An 8,474-nucleotide genomic window follows, 5' to 3' on the forward strand; every position below is an offset into this window, starting at 1 on the left:
CAGCCCTTTGACTGGATCCAAATTTCACAGAACAAAACTTAATAAAAGATTTGTTCTGTGAAATTTGACTTCGGTTAAAGGACCATACTTGAGGACCTAGAAAAGCACACGTGGCCTGCTTTGAGAAATGTCCTTAAATTCTCAGAAACCAGTTTGCTGGGATGTTCAGAATTAGGAATGATCCCTGAAGCCAGTGTGGGACATGGTCACCTGGTGCTCAGAGATGATGGAGTAGAGTGAAAGCTGAAGGCCACAGGCAACAGGATTAATCGGGCAGAAGAGAAGGCAAATAGATTGCAAGGAGTTGGGATGAGATTATGGGTTATTCAAGAGGAGGTATGCATGGGGCTGCCAGGTAGCACAGCGAATAAGAGCACTGGCTCCAGTGTCAGGACAACCTGGGGATCAAATCCGGGCTCAGACACTTAGCACCCACACAGAAACACCTGGCCGTGTAACCTTGAGCAAATACTTAACCCCAATTGCTTAAGAAAAAAAAAGGACGTATGCATCAACTTAAGAGAACATTTTACAAATACTGGGGAGGAGACAGATGGAATACTAGCTATATTCTCTAAGGGAAGGTTTCTTTGGCTTTAGGGAAATCTGAGCATGTTTTTAGGCTGATGGAAAAAAATAATTGGAATAGTAGAGATTATACACAGGAGATGTTGGGGCCAAGTCTTAGAGGAGATAGCATCCAAAGGTGCTGGTAGTTGAATTTACTTGTGACAAAAGTTACTTCTTCTGTAACTAAAAGTAATGAAGATTGATTGATAATGCTGAGAAAAGTTTGAGAAGTAGAATGAGAGATCAGTAAACTTACTTAGAAACTAAGTTCACTATTATAAATGATGGAAAATGTGAGTGCTGTTAAGGCATAGTGTTTGACAATAAATCCTCACTGAATAAAAGTTCAAAGTGAGAGGGAACCAATAAGGACATGGTCCAGGAGTAGTTAGTAGCAAAGGGCCCAGCTATTAGTTGTATTTACAGGGAAGCAGTTAAAATAATTTTCCAAAGCAGAAGTATCCTTGGGTAGAGCCACCTGAACTCTGATCTCAGTGCTATTTGTATCTCTTTGCTTTCTTTTTCTGGTTACAGTGTTTTTGTAAGGTTATACATGTATAGTTATGTAAAACATCCATAATAGTATGTTGTGAAAGAAAACAGACAGAAATAACCTCAAGAAAAATGAAGTAAAAAAAAAAAGGAAAAAATATAAAAAAGAAAAGCTCAACACACACCAAACTATAGCAGTACTTCTTGTACTAGCAAAAAACTGGAAATAAAGTAGATGCCCATTATAATGCCAAGCAAGAGCAGTTCCCAAGCTTTGGATTATGAACACAGCAAACTCCATTTATTCAGTGACAAATTAAGGCAAAACATTTACAGAAAATCAAAATGCAGCATTCATCATGTGTAACTCAATAATTTAGTAAGTCCTCAATTTACAAAGTACAAAGGTCAGAGTACTCCACCCCTGGATAGTACATTCATTTAGTCCATCACAAAGTCTTCTCTCTCCTCAACTGGAGATTAATTTCTAATCATAAACAAAGTACATTCATTTGATCAGTGGAAAGCACCAAGGCTATCCACCACTAGGTCACAACTAGGTTACAATAACATCATAGCATTCAATACCCAAGGAGAGGTATTTTCTTCATCTTGCCTAGAGGCAAGTTCTCAGCAGTTTCTGTTCCTGGGAAGACAAAGCTTAACAAAGACATCATAACATTCATACATTTTGCCAACATCCTCTTCAATTTACCTTCTGCCTGTGAAATAGGCCCAACAGAGTCTGATGCTTCTATCAACAAATGAATCTGACAAAGTAACATCAAAACAGACAGACAAAATACTGGCACCATAGTATGCCTCCTAAGTTCTTGGCAGCTCTGGGTGGCAGTTCTCACAAGTCCTGGGCAGCTCTAGCTGTCCCTCAGTAGTCCAGGCAGTTTGGCTGGCAATTCTCTTTCTCTCTCTCTCTCTCTCTCTCTCTCTCTCTCTCTCTCTCTCTCTCTCTTTTTCTCTCTCCCTCTCTCTCTCTCTCTGCCTCCATGCTGCTGTTCCCAGAAGTTCTTCTGGCCTCTCTCAGCTTGGACCTCTCACTATATATGGCACCAGCTCCTCCCAGTTCAGCCCCCTCACATCATGTCAACAGGTCCATTCCACTGTGGGGTTCAAATTCCATTACCATTATACCCATCTATTAGGAAAAAGGCAAACAGATTGTGTCAAGGTAATACAAAGTAATATTACTATACTATAAGAAATGAATATGATGAATACAAGAAACATGGAAAGACTTAAAATGAATTGATATAAAGTGAAGAAAGCACATAAAATAAAATAATAATATAAACAGTTACTACAACTATGTAAATAAGAAAGCAACCACCACAAAACAAATGAAAATGAATGTTTTTGGTAGGGTCACCAAAAATGAAAAGGTTGGCCCCAAAGAAGAAAGATGAGAAGAGACTTCCTTACTACTATTTGCACAGGTACAAGGATCCATGGTTTGGAGCATTAAATATAGTCACATGCAGATGAATAAATAGATTTTTATTTCTCTCTCTCTCTCTCTTTCTCTCTCTCTCTCTCTCTCTCCCCCTCTCCAATTTTTATTTTACTCAACTTAAATAAAGCATTTCCATAGCATAGTAGAATAGAAAAAAAAGATGAGTGTATATGAAATTGTAAATATATTATGTCTAACTTTCTATTCCTTTTAAATATATAATAAACTTATTATGTAACACTTTTTTCTGCCCTCCCCCACTCCCACCCTAACGATAACTACCATAAACACAGATATGTTTTCTGCCTATGTGTCTGTGTGTATTCACATGCCTGCAAGCCTGTGTAAAAACATTCCATACATACTTCAAATAATCAATTCTTTCTCTAATTACAGAGAGCATCTTCCTTCTTACCCTTTGTAGTTATTTGGGTAGTTATAATAGTCAAAATGATTTAGTCCCTCAAAGTTGTCCTTAAAACAATATTGCTATTACTGTATACATTTCTTCTGGTTCTGCTCATTTTGCTTTTCATTATTTTTTGCAAGTCTATCCATGTTTTTCTAAGATCTTTGAGCTCATCATTTCTCATAGCACAGTAGTGTTCCACCAGTATTATAAACCAAAAGTTGTTCAGACATTCCCTAATTTACAGGGTTTTTTTCCCACAACAAAGAGAGCTGCTACAAATATTTTAGAACATATATGTTCTTCTTTTGTAATCATCTTGAGAAACAGACTTGGAAGTGATATTGCTAGGTTAAAGGGTATAGACAGTTTAATAATTCCTTGGGCCTAATTCCATGTTGCTCTCCAAAATGTTTGGATCAATTCATAGCTCCAGCAGCAATAAATTAGTATTCCAATTTTTTCCACATCCCCTCCAATATTTGTCCCTTCTCTTCAATCATTTTAGCCAATCTGATAGCTGTAAAATGATATTTCAAGGTTGTTTTAATTTTTATTTATTGAATCAGTAATGATTTAGAGCATTATTACATGATTATAAATAGTTTTGATTTCTTCATGAGAAAACTGTTCATATATTTTAAATTTTTATTGATTTGGGAATGGCTTGTATTCTTACAGATTTGACAAAGTTCTTTACATATTTGTGTTATGATACCTTAATCTGAGAAGACATCATTTTTTATACCTCCCACCTTCACCAGTTTTCTGCTTTCCTTCTGATCCTGGTTTCATTTTTGTACAAAACTTTTTTTTTAATTTTAATGTAATCAAAATTATCCATATTACACCCCAGACTGCTTTCTATCTATTGTGTATTCATAATTTTTTCATCTATCCATAAGTCTTATAGGTAATATGTTCCATGTTCTTCAAATTTTTTTGTAACATCTCACTTTCTATCTAGGTAGCATTTTTATCTTATCTAGTTAATGGTGTACTATATGTTCTATGGCCAGTTTCTGCCGGACTGTTTTCTAATTTTTCCAACTTTTTTTTTTTTACCAAATAATGAACCCTTATCCACAAAACTTGTCTTTACATCTGTCAAATACAAAGTTACTATATTTATTTACTGCTGTAAATTTTTCATCTACTCTGTTTGACTGATCTACCTTTCCAGATAGTTTTGATAATTACTGCTTTATAATACAGTTTAAGATCCAGTACTACTAAATCTCCTTCTTTTACATTTTTTCCTTAGTTCCTTTTGTATTCTTGAATTTTTATCCTTCCAAATGATACTTGCTTTTTTTTTTGTAATTCAGGAAAATTATTTTTTTTAAAATTGAGATGGCATTGAATATATGTTAGTTTAGGCAAAATCCCTTTTTTATTATATTGTCCCTACTCACCCATGATTTTATTTGTATAAAAAGTTTCTTTTTTTAAATTAAATTTGTTTCTATGATTCCTAGGTTTGTTTTGTCAGGTATACTCTCAGTTATTTTATGCTATCTTAATTTTTCTTAAATGAAGTATCTCTTACTCTCTCTTCTTGAAGGGTTTTGTTTGTGAAATATAGGAATGATGATAGCTTATGTAGATTTATTTTATAATCTGTCATTTTGCTAAAAATATTGCTTCAATTAATTTTTTAATTGTCTTTGAGATTTTCCAAAAATATCATCATATATATCATCTTCAAAACGAGATAGTTTTATGAACTCATTCCCTGTTCTGATTCCTTCAATTTGTTTTTCGAGAGTCATTAAAGTCTAGTGGTATGACAAAAGTCAAGACAACTGGTGATGTTCTGGGATGCGGTTGATGACCTTGGCATCTTTGATTTCTAACCAAGCTCTAAGTGTTCCACTGGGTCTGCTTTCACTGCCTTCATGGCCATTGGGATAGATTGTTCCCATTCCACCATTTCACCTGGAAAAGTCTTCATGTATTTGGGGTAGACATCCTCCTAACTCACTGATATGTTGGAGGCCTATTATCCTACACCTGGTTTAGCCCATCTGTCAAGAAGGTTTTAGCTGCATGACTACTGTGTGTGGCCCTCAGACCAGAGGTGCTATTTCTTCCATATCATTCCAGTGCAGGATGATAATACATAAAGGGAAACTGAAAAAGCATGGAAGGAAGTGGAGATATAGTAGGGAAGGTCTGCAGTTCAGCCTAGAGAAGAATGAGGGGAGTGGTCTTGGAATATAATCTATTCTCACTTAATCCCTCCATTGTATATATGGTGAAACATCACAGCAAGGAAGATAGGACTACTTCCATCTATATTGTTCACTATTCTGTCCTTAAGTGAAATATCTGATTTGGAGCTACTCAAATTGCCCGCTATATACCTCAGTTTCTTTATCTTCAAAAGAAGAACATTAAATCTCAATTGTCTTCTACTTCTAAATTTTTGGAAGCTCCCTATTGCCTTTAGTTTGCAATTTAAAACTCTCGAGTCCCTGCTTTTTTTTTTTTAAGATTCAGTTGAAATGCCATGTCCTTCATTTTAAAAATACTTTTCTTCAGTTAATAATCATCTGTCTCTTACTCTACTCCACACTGGAAAATATAATAAAAGAAAACAATCCCTTGTAACAAATATGCATAGCGAAGAAAAACAAATTCTCACCTTTTTGATAGGAAGTGAATTGCAATCTTTACTGTGTGCCCTGTAGAGTCAGGCCACTTTCTTTATGAAGTCTATCCCAGTCCTCTCAGCTATAGGGATACATCTCAAAATTGCCTTCTATTCCTTTTGTGTATGTAATACAGACCAGGAAGCAAGGCAGCATAGTACCTACAACCCACTTTTCTCTCTGTGGATTAACTTAATCAGTCCTATCCTGCATACATATTTGAAGGTTTTCGACTGTGGGAGGATGCTTAGAGGGCAGGGACCTTAACTTGTAGTCCTGTCCAAGTGTCCATATCTCACTATCTTTGTTATTGAAAATACCATATTGCTCCTCTCATGAATAGGAAAATGTACTAATTTTTGCCATTATAGCTTATAAGCCTTCACCAGTGTACTTTTCCTTTATACAAAATAGTCACAATGACACTATTGATTTTTAAACTTGAAATACTTTCTGAGAAGGCAAAATTTAAAAAAAATCACATATTGTGACCTTTATTCAGAAGAAGATAATATTATGCATAATCAAAATATAATAGCCTATCTATAAATTTCAGTCACAATTCCCACCAACAGTGTCTGTCAGGGGAGAATGAGAGTATACTTACTATAATTTAGCAGTGAATTATATGAATAAGAAAACCTACAGCCATCAGAAAATTATAATTCTGGACTAAAGGCCTCAATATCATTGATCTTTTTCAGGGTTCAGTCTGCATAATACATTATGGACACCCACAGTTAGCACTCACATTCTGTCTCTTTGCTCTCCTCATGGATAACACCACTTCTTTCCTAATCCCAACTGATGAAATTAGTTGTTGTGCTCTTTTTTTATTGCAATTGGGGTTAAGCAACTTGCTCAAGGTTACATGGCCATTATTTTTTGTGGGTGCCAAGTATCTGAGGTTGGAACCGATCCTCTGTTTCCCGATGCTGGGGCCGAGGCTCTTACTCACTGCACCACCTGGCCACCCCTAAGCAATTGGGGTTATGCAACTTGCTCAAGGTTACAAGGCCAGTTATTTTGTGTGGGTGTTAAGTATCTGAGGCTGGAACCGATCCCCAGTGTCCTGACTCTGGGGCTGGCGCTCTTATTCACTGTGCCACCTGGCCTCCCCTGTTGTGCTCTTTTAGCAAACAGTAGCAATAAGGCTGGGTTCTGAAGCCTTTTGGTTTTGCCTCCTTGACCAACCACCAAAGTAGTATTAAATTATTTCAGTGAAAAATAGCTAATTTGAGATTTTTCAACTAAAAAGCTTTTCCTATCTTTACTGAATATTTATCCTTTTTGCCTCTTAAGATGTAGCATTAACAAATAGTACAGAAAAATCTAGCCAGCTGTTCACATAAAAAGAAGATTCTACTTAATTAATTTTATTTATTTATTTTTCCCAACAAGGAGCCAGTGGCAACAAAGCTCTTCTTCAATCAAAATAGCTCTCAGACGTCCAAGTGTTCTCTCGTCTTTGTTGTTGTTTAGTTTTGTTGTTTAATTATTGTATAGTTCAACTTTTTGTGACCCCATTTGGAGTTTTCTTGGCAAAGATAATACAGTGGTTTGCATTTCCTTGTCCATCTCATTTTATGGATGAAAAACCTGTGGCAAATAAGGTTAAGTATCACAATTAGTAAATGTCTAAGGCTAGATTCGAACTCAGAAAGATAAATCTTTCTGACTCTAGGCCCAACATCTTATCCACTACCCCACCTAGTTTTCTTCTCTTCTTGTTTCAAACTCTGTAGATGTCACTGTAAAGTAACACAAACCCAGCCAGCTCTTCCCATAGCAGTATTCTGTTTTCTCCAATCAGATCTCAGCAACTCTTCTCTGAGGATGTCCTAGCAATTTGAAGTTATACTTGGTGTATTTAGCTCACAAATGGCTCAGACTTATATAGTTACTCATATTTGATTTTTTCTCCTCTACTTCTTTCATGAGTTGAGCACAGTTTCTGATTCTGTCTCTTCATTCATTGACCTTGCTCTTCAAATAGCAGTTGTATATTTTTATTCTTCTCTCTTCTCTGATCTGACCTGCCTTATTAGAAGTCTCAAATCAGGCCCTCCTCATGCTGTGCAACCCATTTCTAACTTACATTGAGAAACTTCAGATCCACAGTTCTAACTGGTATAACACAAATAGTTATTACATAACAGTCCCCCTCATGTCTTTGATGTGGAGTTTAACAGCAATTTCCTCCAAAACCATGAAAAAATTACAGAAAAATGAACTGATAAACAATAATACAGTCATCCCCACTTTTAGGCAGTACATGTGCCTTTGAAGAACATACTTTCTCTTAGGTACTCTGAAAAAGAGTTTGTATATCCAATCAATGATTTTTATTTGAGATTTTCCTCAAAAACCTTTTTAATATGTTTTTTTTTCTCAGAAATGTCCTTTTAGGCTTCCTTTAGTAAGTGAAATGACTAAATATGAAGGGGGGTGGTACCTCACATATAGTCTATAGAGTATATTCCTATTTCTGTGCATGTTGTCCCTCTAATTACCGTGTCATTCAATCAATAAACCATTATTAAGGATCTTCTGGGTATCAAGCACAGTGCTAAATAATGAGATCCTTGAGTGCACAGACTTTCTATTTTGTCTTTCTGTTCCCCTGTGGTTAGCCCAGTTCCTTGCACATAGTAAGTGCTTAATGAATGCTTGTGAATTGATTGATTGTTTGGTTACTTAGTTGTATAGTGGATTAATACATTTCAAGTTTGGATCTTCCTAAATGTATTTGACATTACTGCCTTTCACATATTACTTTTTGCAGTCAAAATTGCCAAATTACTGTTTCTTAGACATATCACACAGTCTTCTAATCTTCCACCTCTGTTCCTTTACACAAACTTTCCCTTTATGCCTTAAA

Source organism: Petaurus breviceps, unplaced genomic scaffold (assembly GCF_028583685.1).
Source record: "Petaurus breviceps papuanus isolate PSGF00001 unplaced genomic scaffold, PetGlider_PUasm1.0 47, whole genome shotgun sequence".
NCBI lineage: Eukaryota > Metazoa > Chordata > Mammalia > Diprotodontia > Petauridae > Petaurus > Petaurus breviceps.